The sequence below is a fragment of the Varroa jacobsoni genome, unplaced genomic scaffold, assembly GCF_002532875.2.
Source record: "Varroa jacobsoni isolate VJ856 unplaced genomic scaffold, vjacob_1.0 scaffold_102, whole genome shotgun sequence".
In the NCBI taxonomy this organism is placed as follows: Eukaryota; Metazoa; Arthropoda; class Arachnida; order Mesostigmata; family Varroidae; genus Varroa; species Varroa jacobsoni.
In genome coordinates this window covers 181,866-198,016 of record NW_019213004.1, presented here as the reverse complement: position 1 = coordinate 198,016, position 16,151 = coordinate 181,866, and the positions used below count along the sequence as shown (strand labels likewise).

At 42.1% G+C, this 16,151-nt stretch overlaps 1 protein-coding gene and 1 long non-coding RNA gene across 5 annotated transcripts in view; both read right to left on the bottom strand.

Moving 5' to 3' along the window:
* Window positions 1-16,151, bottom strand: part of LOC111265266 (uncharacterized) — a 281,436-nt gene that overhangs the window by 103,118 nt on the left and 162,167 nt on the right. The gene's annotated exons all lie outside the window — the stretch shown is intronic.
* LOC111265282 (uncharacterized) lies at window positions 4,509-10,044 on the bottom strand. Its single transcript, XR_002683362.2, has 2 exons — window positions 9,277-10,044; window positions 4,509-5,562 (listed from the first exon to the last, which is right to left on the bottom strand). It is a non-coding gene; the product is annotated as an uncharacterized LOC111265282 (long non-coding RNA).

The following is a 16,151-nucleotide window of genomic DNA, read 5'->3' as shown; positions in this document are numbered from 1 at the left end:
ATTAACGCGTCTCGTACTCTGTTCATAAATTACTTGTCATGAAGCTCGACGGTGCTTAATTAAATCCTTTACACGCAAACGTATCGATAGATTTTGATTCTGATCATTTATGTAATTTCAGCAATCGACGCTTGACTGAAGAGTCGATAAATAAGCATAGATTCTCGCCGGTGAAGGTACGCGGTGTGATCAAAAATAGCTATAAGTTAAGCTTAACATTAAGATGGTGGTTAACGGGATCGAAGAATCATGGGCAGTTCCGCTCGCATACAATGGCTAATATATGAATTCTTTTAGGTAAACAGCAATGTATTTTTTTCATGTTTAATTTTTTGTCTATTGCTGCTTGCTAACTCTACGTAAGTTGAACTTGTACATTTCGAAGAGATATTATGTGTGCTGTGTTTACATATGCTAATTAAGGTTTAACAGATGAGCTGAAAGAAGAGTTATCTCTCTGGACACGATACGACGTACTTCCCTGGTAGACCAATGGGAGTGATAAAGCATTATTGAGGTACTATTATTAATTTATCATTCATAAGTTGAACGTAAAATTTACTTGTGAGTCGTGCATGTGACCAGCTGAATCTGGAAGTATTTACTCGAAGCCGATACTTCGATTAGCGCGCTTGTTCTGTTCAACTCCTTGAGAAATCGCTCTTCTTGTCGCTTTTTTAGTTGCTCGTTGTTCTCCCTGTGCCCGAAAATGTTAACCGTTTTATTGCTGATAAACCGTCGACCGCCCAAAGCGGCTACCAAGCACATGGTGTTCTGTAGCTCATCCTGTCCGTCTACAGCTCAGCAAACAAAGGCGCCCCTCCGTGAGAGACAAAGAAGACGCAGTGTTCGACTGTTTCTGCATCGCAGGCGTACGCGAATTGTGCCCAAGACGATTCGTGTACGCTATCCGCGGCCGTGGTGACCCTTTGTAGCGCGGTCTGGTCTACGATTGCTCAGACGCCTTGACACGGTACCACACGCAGAATGCTATGACAATCTTCGATTGCTGGTTTAGATTCTCTCGAAGCGGGGGTAACAATAGTTGCAGCAGAAGTAATTGAGTTCGAGTGGGTGATGAAAAACCTTCCGACAGATATAGAGGCCGATCGATCGCCATTGAGTCGTTGAATGATGAGGAGACCTGTCTTCGATATCAGAAATAGAGATACGATCGATGAAAACGGATCACGACTTGTTAGCGCTAGCACGTTCACAGAGGTGTAGGTGTTCCACTCATTTGGCTGGGTAGTCTAATATAGTTATTGCCTTGTTAGTTACGAGAGTATTAGATGTATACACACGTGAATCAGACCACGCCGTTCAGAGGCACGGAAGCACTGAGTCGTTTTTTGCCGTAGGCAGAAGGTCTTCCATCGAGAAGCCCTGTTTCCACCGTGACGGCGACTGCTAACAGTATTCGACTCGTTTCAAATAGAAGGTCAGACAGAATGTATTCAGAAATAAGCTAAGCCAAATTGGTTACCACGATACTAGCAGTGACAATTAGCGACTGTTCTGATTCGAGGCCCTCAATCACTTTTAACAGTCGTCTGATACAGAAGCTCTAAGCTGCAACAATCATTGTGCGCTGCGCTGTCTCATCAGGGAATAGTTCCAGAAAATTTTGCAGAATTCATGCGCGATTGATGACGATCATCGTTGGAGTATTTGATACCGACCATCCACCTTTATTATATTACGAATATTTATAACGAGATCAATAAAATTGTCGCGTAATATAGAAACCGAACATGTTCCAACGGGATAAATAAGTAAACGGTATCAATACGTGTCTGAACCGTCGAGTCGACTAATGGTAGCATTTAGCTAGGTCTACCTGGTCGAACAAGTCAAACAGGTTAAATAGATACAGCCCGTCACCGCCTACCGGACCTAACAGATTACCTCCAGCCACCCTTGAAGTCCTCTCGGGATTCTTGAATCTTGATTTTGTGTCTCTGTTCCGAGATTATGTTCTACATTTATCCGTATATTCGACTGTAAGGGGACATCGAATCCATGAAGGGGTATGCATTACACAACGAGTCGATAACGTAACAACAAAAACACGTCTAACATATGTGATGAGTAAATTAAATTTATTATTCGCGTATGGTAACTTCGCTTTAATATTCATTAATTCATTATTGCAATCTTACAAGATGTTGTGACGTATTTATGCCCAAACCAGCATCAGAGACTGAAAAATAGGGGGTAGTGATCGTCGCGGAGCCATGGCCAGCCGTCAAGGTTGAATCCAGGTTCGGTCCAGAAAAGCTGACTTTGCTGTGATAGCTGCGGGCGTTCGTAAATAGAACTACTAAAACCGTTACAGGAAAATGCTCTACCAAGTGTTCTGCTTATGCACGTAGTACTATAGCTGAAGGAAAAGACACAATTCTTTGTTAAAACAGTTTTAATTGCCTCTACTACATATTACCAATCACATACGAACCTTGTCTGAGTTCGAAGATCCTGTAAGAATTGATCATCTGCGGTCTGTGCACGTCGTCTCAGCGGGCTGGCGATTCACCTAATCGTATCGTATTGGAGAATCTACAAATTACGCTTGGCTCTGCTAGCCGAAGTCTTCTAGTTCATTCGTATCCTTGTTTTGTCTTCACGAAGAAATAATGCCAGGTGAAAAGCTACAAGTAGGCATTTATTTAGCCAACCGCTCTCGTTCATACCATCGATGCCAATCGGGCTAAGTTCGTTCGAATGACAAACATATTTAAAAGTTTGACCACCCATATATACGTGCTCCTCTTTGAGCGCGATAAAATACCCCTTTTTATTAGAAAATAAATAGCTTTAGATAGAGTCAACAAGACACGCATGCGCACGCCGGCGGAATCTAAGCAAACCATTCAGCGTCTTTATTTTCTAATTGGACTATTTCTTTGTTGTCTAAATAGTTGTTACGTGATGCTTGTTTAGCTGTGAGCTGTAGGGAAAAGCTGGATGGAAAAGAAAACATTCAACATATTATTTCGTATACGCTGGCGTTGGATAGATTTTGAAGAGTGTAAACGTCCGTCGGATAAACAAAACTTCATCAGGGAACTACCGTTGCTGCTAACGGCGACCAGCCTTAATTAAACATCTGTTTCCGTTAGCTGACACGACGGTAACTTGTTTGCCCGGCAAACATAGCCACTTTGGTGAAATAGTTTGAGTATGAAACGTATGATCGTTTAGAGCTGGAATGAAGCAGTCGTCCAAAGCAGCAATTAACTAGGCCTGTCGCACCGGACGTAAAACTTGACACACTTTTCTGTAGCTCTATTTAGATCTGCTAGATAAAAACATCGGATTTATGTGCGTCTTATAAGATTTTAAATTTGAATTTAGTCATAAATAGGTTCGAGAGGGCCTAGACATTGCCTGCTAAATGCATTCCTGCTTCAAATAATTTTTACAACCTTGTTTCCTCCGACTGGAAAAACCGTTGCTCTATCATGCAGTTCAAGGAGTCTGCTTGCAGGGTGGACAGTTGAAGTTCTCGCGAAATTTTTTTAACTCTAAATTTTGCTATATCTCACTGTCTTGCCACTTGCGGTAGAAAATTAAAACTTCATTTACTTGTTTTCGATATATGATGACCCTGTATATTATAGTAAATACGAATACAAAGTATGCATTTGCTAACGTCTCCATCGAGCCGCACTCCCTTTATATTCCTGCTGAATATACTCTATTTAGTAAAATGGCTTCTTCTTTAACACAACCTTTGTGTTTGTTCCATAACTTCTATTTTGATAGTTGATCATGAAGGTCGATGAGAGTGATCTTCGTCTTCAGGGGGTGAGGAAAAACATCGCTGGTGTAACTGTTAATATGTAGCAAGATCGTCAAACAAATTGCGTGTGCCGAAAGCCTTGCTAGATAACCTTTTATTGTCAAAGGAAACTTGGAAAACGTCTCGTACTGCTCTGATTACAATCGGCAGCAGTAATCTACGCCTGCGAATCCCCACCTGGGTATTGACTACACTGGGCTTCTATTCAAGAAGATTTATCCTCAATGAAATCGTTGATCAACGGCAGCTGTCAGCGAACGAGCCCTTTTAAGCTATGCCGAATGACGCGTACGTCCGTGATCACTGCCGCCCTTCCCTGTGTATCGTATATGGCCCCCTCTCTAGACGACATGGAACATAACTGAAAAGAGCGTCGCGATGTACTATACTATTACTTTGTCATCTGGCAGACAGACGGATATGCATCGATAAGTAGACACAAGAATATGGCCTAAGTGGGGTATACAACCGGGAGACGCGCCATAAGCTAGCTGCCGATAATATTCCTCAAGCTACATTCATAAACATACATAGAGGCAGAACGGACGAAATATGATGTCGACGTGAGCTCTTAATATTGCTATTATTTTTTTAGGTATAACAACAATGATAATCATATCGAGGATAAGCTTCATCAAAAAAATCTTTTTTAGCTTTTATAGTAGATATGATAGGTGACATTGTTGATAAATACAGCAGTACGTATAGATAACAATGAAAATTTATTACTATTATCATCATTGGCCTTCGATTCAATCATGCTACTAGAGTTTCACAAATATTTTCCATACGATGCCTGATCCAATGTATTTCCACAATTGACTGTATCGTAGCCCTAGCAAAGTTAATTTCTACCATCAAACATATATATTTAAGCCTCAATCAGTCTCTATTCAAACATTCACAGTTCCATCAAATAGTACCACTGTAGAAACTTCTTTTGATGATTCGTTTTCGTGAGGCCTGCGCTGGCGAAGCAGCAGCTTCTTCAGAGCGGAGTTGGTGGCTGACTTAGGTCACAGCGTGTGCAGGACCAGCATACAATTAACAGACCGCAGCCGATATGCGTGAATGAGATGAGAAGGCGAACGGCTCCCGCACATGGCTACTAGTAGCATAACGTCATTTTTGTCGTAGACACAGATGTACACACTCCACCATGTTTATCACAAGGCCATTGTAGACAGACCGATTGGTGCCAGATGCTAGTAGAAGTGGGACAGAGGTGCTCGGTTCGATTCCGTTTAAGGTTTGACGCCGCTCAACTGCTTAAAAACCAGATAAGCCACCAATTGCTGCCGCCTATCGTAAACCCATCGGCTTTAGCTGGCTAAGAGACTGGTCGCCAGGTTGCCTGGTGGAGGGGCTCAGTGAACGACTAGCCACGCGTCACTAGGGGCTTCCCCTCTGCGAGCCCAAAAAGTCCGAAAACTATTTGAGCACCGGTGGTGGTTTCGGGGTTTGCTAGCGACGGGGGGTTAATATCGAAATAGATAAGCAAGTAGTGAACAGAGGTGAATAGCAGCCATAGCGATGGAGATACGGGTTGTTACTGGCGCGCAGAAAGCGAAAGCCAGACAGATCTGTCTGATAAAGTAAATGACTGTCTCAGTGTCTGAACGTCGGCGAGTCAGAGTAATCGGAAAGCTTTAGAACACTGAAGTTATGGCCGTTGCCTTAATTTTAAAAACATATCTGCTACGTAGCAATGGGATGTTATAGAACTTATTAACTGTAGGAAGCCGGAACGGTAACACCTGAAAACAAACTGATCGTTAACGGATGTTACAAATGGCACTAAATACGCTTGAATATTTGATAGGTACTGAATAGTAACCTAACCGCGATAAGCAGATGTCGCCTTTCAACGAAATTTAAGGTTCCATTGTTCGGGAGGTGCTGCAAAAGGGTCGTTTCTTGTTCTCTGAATGTTATTGAGATTCCCAAGGAGAACCGTTATGCTTGTAATAAGTTTTAAGCACTGTCCTGCAAAACTGCCCATTTAAGTATATAAAAACTAACGCTTTTAGGAATTACCTATTACAAACTACTGCAGACGATATTTGAAATAAAATTTCGTAAGTAGGTTCAATTTGCCTAACTTGTTGTCGACAAATTGAGGACTTACAAATTTGAAAACAAAAATTATGCATAAATCAAACTCTAATTCTGCATTATGCCTGTTTAGAAGACAAAAAACTTGTTCGGCTTAGGCAATATAACCCTTAGACAAAACCTTAACTGAACTAACAAAACTGTAATAAACAAGACAGGGCTTACAATACAAATAAAGGACTAATTACGCACCGTTGCAGAAAAGTCCCACGGCGTAACCCTTATGTACCGATTCTTTATTGTTTGTTCGGCTGTTTGTCTCGAAGTGTTTGTCCACCCCATTTATCTCACGGACCGTTAAATGTGAAAAATCTTCCACGTTTCTACTTGCTAATCACTAGCACTTTACTCATTTAATGTAAGTTAGACATCACTTAATTGCCATTTCGTTAAATTCGTTTGTTCGGTGAAAATAAGCCAAACTGTTGATATGAGAGAGGGCATCTTTAGGAAAAAGGGCAACGCCTTCTAAAAGTGCCAGTATTTTTTCATTTGTTATCGAGAAGGTCTAATAATTCAACCAAATTCTATATTCGAGGAGTATGTGCACCTCTGAAATCCGTACTGATACGTTAAAAAACCGCAAGACATTCGGGTGGATCCAATGTTGGCTACAGGTCGAACGCTAGAAAATTCATCAGCGTCTAATTTACTATTATTTACACTTCTCTACACGATCACTGCCAATTATGCTTATTTACTTGTTGGCCAACGCAAGCGCTGTTATTTTCGATGCGGCAATTCGTGCGCACTTTGACCTGAACAATTGCCCTTCGACACAAGCCTGCTATGATCTCCCTAGAAGTCCCTTTACTCCACCGTTTTTCCAGCTCATTTACCTCTTTCTTTCAATTTTTCATTACAACTCCTTTAATGGCATGACAAGCCGTGTATTTTCTTTGCCGCCCTCTATCGCGTTGTTTTCGTCATTCAAAGATGTATATTGATAAACATATCGGTGTGCAATATTTCGGCACTTTGATAAGGAGCAACTTCATCAGGTTCAAGCGCTTCGTATAGTCGCTGTTTTTCTGAATATCGAGTAGACAGGAAAGGACAAACCTCTGAAGAAGCTCTGAAAAAAGGGTAACAAACAGGCTTTTAGCCGAAACGACTGCTGCTGTAAACCTACACACTTCGAAGATGCAAACTTAATTTTTCGCAATCGTAAGCCTTTCTGTACTGTAAACCTACTCCTGCTTCACTCTTTTTAACGCGGATAACCTCTCTGGTCCTTACAAGAGTCCAACACAGATTCAATGTTGAATGGTCGAATGCTTACCCGCACCCTTATATTGGCACTTTTGTCATCGTTGTACCACAATCAAACAAACATTGTTTACTATGCATCAGCTATATAAAATCATCGCCTAATTGACCCACCAGTCAATATTGGGCTTTGATTGGGTCCGGGTTTAATTTCGGTCCGATGTTTGATTCCGTCCTGGTGGCAATGGTGCAGCTTACTGTCTTCAATTTTTCGCTTGCCCGGTGTGAGCTGTTTTTTTCCTGGATTATAAAAGCTCGCTAATTTTTTCTTTAGTGTTTGATACGGAACACAAAAACACAATTGATCGTTACAGCGTTTAGACGCACAGCACAGACTTCAACTCCTCATAAAAAACTAACTCAGGCAGCTACTACGAGCATAATAAAAATTAAAAAAAAAAAAAAGAATTCCTGACGTTTCTGTATTAATCATGATACTAATAAACAATTCTTAACAATTCCTTTTTTATCGTTGCTTTCCCTTGATAAGCGCTTGATTCAATACTATTCTTCAGCTCACTTCATAATACAATAACATACAATACATAGTTAACTGCGTTCGTGTGCGTATGCGTCCTACCCTCGACTAGAAACGTTAGAGGCTGCAAAATCATTTCTTATCATTGCCTCAGGTATTATATCTTATCTTTAGGTTTATAATGCACGCCCACCACACACACGTGAGCGTTTCGTATATTCTCGAACGTACTCATGAGCGGTCAGACTTGAGAGACGGACTTACAATTTGTTCGAGAGCATCTCAAACTGGCCATGATCATTTCTAATTAAAATACTTCGATTTGATAGAGGCGTCATGATCCATCTTTAATTTGTGTTTATCTAACTATAAGCCGTTTAAATCGGCCAGATGCACCCAGTTGTATTTACAATACGTACATGCATGTCCATCTCACCAGATTCCTTTCGTCTTATCCATAATCTCGTGGTTTCATACACTCTTCACGCCACATTATTTACCATCAACAGCTCAGACTAAGAACTGCCAGTGTACACAACGTCACCGTACGTGGACTTGCATGATATCGAAGGAGAGAAACGTACTCATCCTACCGGTACAAAAAGACCACTACGAAGATCTTTCTTGGACGCCTATCAATGAACAATGGCTCGTTGGTTTCAGGAGAGGCGAATCGTCTCGAACGGCAACGGCACCATCCCTGCATGTATTGATCATTCTATTACTATATTATACGCAGAGTCCATAAGATTTGGGTTGAGCGACAGTTCTCTGGAACGTCTATTCATGAGCGAAACTAAGCAAATTGAATGAAAGTCCCTAGAGCTCTTTTTCTCCAAAAAGCAAGAAAGTTACACTACTTCGTAATGAAGGCCGGCCTCTCGCTGCTTTAGAATAATACAGGTTCTGGACATGAGACAAGTTCATGATTCCGCTATTCTAAAGCAGCAGGTTAGATAATTAATAAATTATGACAGATTTTATTTCCTCCGCAAAAACTACGAAAACATAAATTTTCCGTATAATTAAGTCCAAGTTAATTTTTCGCGTGTCCTTCCGAAATTCCCTGTAGCAGGAATTCGTTCAAGCTGTATTTAGTAACATTGGTAATTACACGACTGGTTAGGTAGCTGACCCCTCACTGATGGTTCGCTGTATAGGTAGGCCGTATTTCCTCAAAGGCTGTACGGTGCCAGTAAACCAATGTACAGGAAAAGTGTTATCTATTCTGACACGTCCGTCAAGGTGGCTTAGAAACGATATCCTGATTTTACTTGGCTTCTGCCAAATCTCGATGTGTGACGCTATTGCTAGCCACCGTCGCCACAGAAGTCAGCAGTAGCTAGAGCAACAAGTCATGGCCTTTTTCTCTTCGAACAGTTTTTGCTTTATTAGCTTATTTGACAACAAAAATTAGTAAAAGATAACAGAGAACAAGCTCCAGAGAGTGGGGCATAGTTGCGTGGACAACGATGAGTACATAGACCGGCCATGTAGAGAGGGATCATCATTCTGGTCGTTGCTGAGGTGCCCAGAAAAAAGAGCGGTATTTCCGTTCTTAACAAGCGGATTCTCCTCTTCCTCCAACAACTTACGAAGACACACTTACCTGAACACTGATGCATTTTACGACATTTATACCGGGGCGTATATTTTAACGTACACACTTGTATACATACAATGTAATAATAAAGAGAAGCGGTTTTATCTGAGACATTAAGCAAGCTTATGCTCCGCTGGAGACTCTGCGGATTGGAACTGCCCGATCAACGAACGCTTGAAGGCATGCGTTACGAAACTCGTCGCGAGTCCACCTTCTTTGGTCTGTCTCAGTTCGGCTGCTTTATAATCCATCCACTATTCATTTATGACCTTCCGTTTATTTATCTCACTCGACGCTACTACGATGAGACTTGGCGTACCCGAGAAGAGAAAGGGGCCACATGACCAATCATGGTTTGGAAAGAACGATAAAAGTTGCGTCAAATATTGACAGTCACCTCAATAACAGGCTAACTCCCATCTACTTGTAGGCTGGTTATGAAGCGTTGCAGCAGACGTTATGCGGGCCTCAACGTTCGCGATTCGTATAACAGATATAGGGAGAGAGCAGCAGCGGAACTTACTAGTAATAAACGAGTACTACTCTATTTTCTGTTTTACACATCGGTGAAAAATATTTCATATACATAGAGACAAATCTATCACCAAAAAGCCCGTCTGTATTGTCCACGTAGACCTTTGTTCAAATAATCGATGAAGCGCAGTCTCTGATAACGAGGCATAATAACAGGTATTTGGGTGCAGCAGGTTTAAGCGTTAACTTTAGAAGTGAACCGCCACGTTGAATCTGATATACAGGCGAAACACTAGCTGGATCCCTTAACAGTAGTAACCCAGTCAGTCACTCGTCTCGTTGTTGTCTAAGGCGAAATAAACAGGCAACTGAGCAGTAGGAAACAACGCCTGGTTCGAAAAAGATGAATTTGTCTGTGGGATGTCTTTTGATGAAATTTGCGAAGAACGTGCGAATGAGAAACTGCTTATAGCTGGCTCTAGCAAATCGGCAATGTCCGCCGTCGATCCCTTGTTTTCGCTTCAGCGTCAGTACGATCTTCAACTGGCTCTGCACCTTAACGGAGCCGTTCAGCAAGCTTCGTCAAAGCTTCAGAGGACCAAAATCGTCTGACTTCCTCTTCGCTCAATAGAGCGTTCGCTTATATTTGTCTCATCTTACCTCAGCATCGTATGAACGAAGACCCACTAGCGCGGCAACAAGTTTGCAATGGTGCGGACATCATCGCCCAGTCAATTGATTGAGGATCTATCGGACAGCCCAAGTACTGACTAGAAGTTTTCGACAGGAGGGAATTCTTCGTCAAACTCAGACCAACGGAAACAGCATAGAAATCAGAGCTTATCACTTCGTCATACAGAAGCTTAAGTCAGTTCAGGTCTTTAGTTTTTAGCGGATGTTTACGACAGAAGTCTGCATCGTATCTCATTTACAGAATGCTACCGAACAAAGACGCCGACCACATAAGCACGCGGGGTCCCGCATCTTTGTTGACGCAAAATGGTAGCCGCTTCCTCAGTTACTGAATTAACGAAAAACGCGTATCGAAGCTAGGTGTTCACACGTAGGGAATAGAGACATTAACGAAATTTCTCGTGTCACTCAAAAATCCCGCAACGAGCTATATTTGAGAGCGAATCGTAGGCACGGATTGCAGTTCTTTGTTCTCATGAAGCTTGCCTATAGACTTGGAATGGTGTGGAAACTTGTACTGGGCAATGCCAGCCGTCTGATGTAATGCTCAACGGAAATCTGCACGTAAGATTCAAATCACTTAGATGATAATTTTTTGCTACAGCGCACAGCGTAACGAGTTACAGAACGAGCAAGCCATGTGCAGAACAAGAGTGTAACTTCAACTACACACTGACAAGTTCCAGCTGTTAAATCTCATTTACATTGATAGGTGCATGCAGGTTGAGAGATGCAAAGCTACATCTCTCTCTACCTCTCTTCCCATATATATATATATATATATATATACATAAAGAAAACGGAAAGAGAAGCGATTGTGTACATCTTTTTTCTCCCTGTTTCTTTCTAAAAAGACTCCTCTAACGCCGGTCCTGCATTCAAACACAGGTTGGTAGGCCCATTTTTTTCGAACGAGACCCAGCTGTTCACGCCGTCATCGAAACTAATGATGCTTTTCTGACAATAACGACCACAATGACAGCGTACGATCTCACCAGCACACCACTCGCCTAAAGCACAAAGCAACGCTCTGAGAAGGAGTCAAAAAACATAAGTAATCGAACCTTTCATAGAGTACTTGTAGTCTTGTGTTACTTAGACTACTTGTAATAGTAGCTCCATCGAAGGCAGCCCGCTGTGCTGTCATTGGCCGTAGGGCCAAGAAGATGGTTAACGTCTGAGGTTCGGAGACAGCAGAAAAGCAGTCTCGAAGGACAGCGGCGTTGGTTAAGTCGAAAAGGTTCGAACACTGAGGGTCTATATTCACTAGACTATTGGGAAATGGAGCTGAGGCAACCGACGGGATGCGCGGTTGGCCTATTTTCCGCAATGCACCGATAACTGGACCTGATGACAACGGCGATGCTGTGAACTTAGAACCATTTTTGCTCTCTATGATAACCCAGAACGTGAAAGATATTCAAAGAGGTGGCTTGTACTGAATAGAACAGGAAGGGGCGGCATGAAATGACGAGCAATCTGTAGTCGACAAAAATCTTACAGTGTATAGTCATAATGTGAAAGTTTCTAAGCTATGCTGAATAGCGTTTATCAAGCTAGGTTAATAGCAATGATTAAACCTCTTGCGAATGGTGAGGTTTGCCCCCATCTTAGACTGATCCACATCATGTATTTTTCTTTTAGCCCAAAATCACCGGCTATAATGTCACAATATAGCCGAAATTCGTTGAAGCTGACTGTGAAAACCATAGCCAGCCATAGGCCATAAATGGGACAGATGAAACACTTCGTTTCATTCGTTATAAGTCCCGCGTGCAACGAAAATTTTCAAACTAAATGATTTAATTAATAGTACATAGCTATGATTTTATCTATATATTACATAATACGTTTAGTCCAAATGGTACTCATTGTGCTGCTTCGTCATGTGACAGTTTCCAGCCAATCCGCAGCTTTCTTGTAATCCAATTATCTTCGTCACGAAAAAATTATCATCTCGGTCACTGCACGCCACCGCCGACAGGTGGGTCTGCTGTCGCTTTAAGCAGTAACAGTCGTCTCTGTTCTGATTCGAAACAATGGAACAAAAGAATAACGACGTACATGTAGATGTTCCATGTGTTTTTTTTTTTTTTTAATGTTGGATTATCTCAATAGGCGAAACTATCTATTTAAATAGAACTGCAGCTCCAAACAAGAAACGTACGAAGCTCTGAACGATAACAGTCTTGATCATTGCAACATTCTCTTCACATTGTGGGAGATTCGTTTCTATGCGCTTTCTTTTCGTTCTCATAACGCGCAACAGCGACGGACTTCATTTCCATAGCGAACACCTAAAATAAATTGTTCCAATGGGTGTACGATATGGATAAATACATTTCTGCAACATAAGTCCGATGTGCGAGCCATAAAAAAAGAAGCACTGAGAGAGCAATGTGCAATTTCATAGAAAACACTACCTGATCCTGAGAAATCCCTCTGAATGCATTTAGGAATAACTGAAGTAACTTGACAATGTTCACTCAGATACAAACCAGATTTACTGTACTAACGACCTGAAGGTTAAGGGAGCTATATGGCAACGGGCACCAACGGGCGTGCCAAAGGATACTGAGAAGTTTCGGTTCCTAAAGTTGAATGTAAGCGCTTTCTACGAGTCCACCTCAACGTTCCGAGCTTTTCGTCCAGTCGTACTGCTTTAGCTTACCCTTGCTATTTCAGGCCGGTGACGGTCCTCTGCAGCGCGAAGCGAAAAGTCGTATGTTAATGCCCAGCTTGAAATGACCCCGTGAGTGTCGTTAATAGGCAAAGACGTTATCAGTCGAGCATCTCACAGAAGCCTGGCTGTTTTGAACACGCATAATTCAACTACGTGTCTGCTGACAGCTCACTACAATCGGTCATTATTATTGCGATCATAAAACGCATAGCACTGCAAAGGGTTTATAGATGCACTATACACATCTGGCTCAAGGACCAAACACGTGGCCCAGCCCACCCGGCAATACGATATCGAGCATAAACAATAAACAACTGAGACGACTGGTCCCAGGATTTGACGGAACAAGCTACAGAGACAGCGATTGATAACAATCAACATCAACGCTGCAATAAACTCATGTTTTTTTCAACTAACGTCAAATGAAACCTAGCAACTGTACACGACGATCCCCGATCAGGCCGATACGAACTTTTCTCCCGATGTGTTTTTATCATCTCCAGTAGACGACGCACGGTCGGCTTTGCTGCGGACACGCGAATTCCGAGCTCCCAGTCGCATGAGTAAACCCTTCAGGAAAAGACAATTAACAGTGGTTCGCTGTAGACAACTATAAGAGTTCTCGTAGAATTCCCTCTCCATCGTTGTAGTCATAAACTTTGCCTCTGTTCGCGCGTTGCTCAATGCTCATAGTTAACCCGATGACGATAACGCATATTGGCTGCATAGCACCTCAAAGACGCGTTCTTGAAGAACCGAGACGTACTGCTACTAGCTGCCACCGTCGTCATATCAAACATAGAAATCGCCTCCATCTGTTATTGTGTAATCCCATCGAATTGTATTCCGCAAACCAGACTGACAAACTTCACATGCATGTCAGACCGATTGACATATATATACATAGGCGTCCAGGTGAGGTACCCGAGTTTTGTCTTGTCTGGGTCAGCCTCCTGACGGCGATGCGGAAGAACCCTTTACGAGAAGCAAGCCAATGACGATTCTAGTGACAGAACTGACAAAGCGGGTGTTCTACGACTCTGCCTACGGAGTTCATATATTGGCGGCAAAGATAGATCAAATCTAAAAATTAAATCTGGCTGTCCCGTAACAACAATAGCTGTAAAGTGCGAACGGGATTTACGGGCGCAAAGTTACTGAAGGAGCCGAAAGCTATGCCCAGAAACGCGTTGCCGGCGAATTCATAGCTGGTGTCATCACGGTCGCAGGCCAGGGACAAGTTGACGCCGTAAGAACAAATTGGGACGGCGGAATGGTATGGTGTCTCACTGATGTGTACATGGCTTGTTTTTGCCTAGCTTTCGTTGTTCGTTGCGGGCTCTTCCGGGCAACATGTCAAGAGATGATAATACTTGACACGTGCTGGAGACAAATTGACGAATGCGAAGTAACGTCTGTAAGTAGCTAGAGAACAGTTCGAGTGGCCTTTGGGTGTATATAAAGACGACCCACATACAACGCTTCGTGGTTTAAAACATTCATTTTGTATAGTAAAATTAGTCGGGGGGGAAAAAATACATATTATGCAGGTAAGGTATAACGAAAACTCGATAAACTACCTTGTAGAGTATCGTGAACTGGCTGCGTAGTGATAGACGTAAGTTCAAATACGTCTATATTATGCGGATAACGTTGCGCATAGTATAGAGATAGATGTTCTAGCAGAACGTTTGGGCTGGACAATTGACTTCATTCAGGTACAAGCGCTTATGTAGTTTATGTCAAGTCGGTCTGCTCTCCCACAATTATTATAATAAAAAAAAAAGAAAAAGAATATAATATAATAACGATACAACTATGTATTGACTACTCAGTGTGAATCTTTTTTGGATACTACAATTTTTATTTGTCATCATCTCACGCATTTGATTAAAGCCATATCGTTCAGGCCTACCCGGCCTGATCACTGTCCTGCCTTACGTTTACAGTTACCCGCTTAGCTTCGATAACACATTTACGCCCATCGCTTGGTCACAGCGATCAACGATTATTTCTAAGAAGTGTTTTATATCTCGTCTGAAATCAAGAAATTAAAGACGAAGATGAGCTTTATTGCATTCATTCCTTTGTCCATAATCATCGACTAGACCTCCATTCGACTTGATCCTATTGCGTGAAACGTCCAATCGTCATGCCGTGCCCATTTCTCACGCACGTGGCTAACATACACCATTACTACAGAATCCAGCAGAAGTAGCCACTGTGGGCATCATAAGCAAAACGACTGTCGTTGAGACAAACGCCTTGAAGACACCACACACAGGACAACCGCCTGCCACCAGCAGCTGATCGTCTATAGACAGCCACACAACGCGCTTCAATCTGTAGGACAATCATCTTAAACAAAGACAGAATAGGATCGAGTGACCGATCGTTTGTGCCATTTTTTTTATACTTTTTTCCTGATACGTGCGAAAATCAGCGGGGACCACCGCGAATCGTCGCTCAGCAAGAACTGGGATCTTTGCTGTTGTGTTATTTTTGCGAATACTACTCAGATTGTTCATGAAATGAATATTCTCTTCTGTATTATTAGATATACAAACATCATCGGCTAGTTCTTAGGAATTAAATCGACTGGAGCCAAGTTTAGGATAAGATCTTTGTTGGATAGCTGATCTTCTAAATTTCACGTCTGGCGTTGCTGCCGTTAAGCATTGCTTCAGACGGTCGGCTTTCTCTAATAAGAAACAAAATGTGTCTACGCCCGTATTCATACATCTACATAAAGACCTTCTTTTCCAGTATGTGAACACGGTACTGCTGTATAGTGCGAGGACGTCAGGGTACCTAAGATATTTATGGTAATCAGGCAAGTCAAACGAGATAACGGTATAGTGGCTGATTCTGAGGTGATGAACGGTATTATTAAGATTTGATACGGGGATTATTAAACCATGCAGTCTGATTATAATTTGATAAGGCTACGACATAACTAAAAATGGGTACCGATATTTCGCAAGACGGGGCAAACATGATTCTATTATACTGTGGTTCATTAGATAGACCT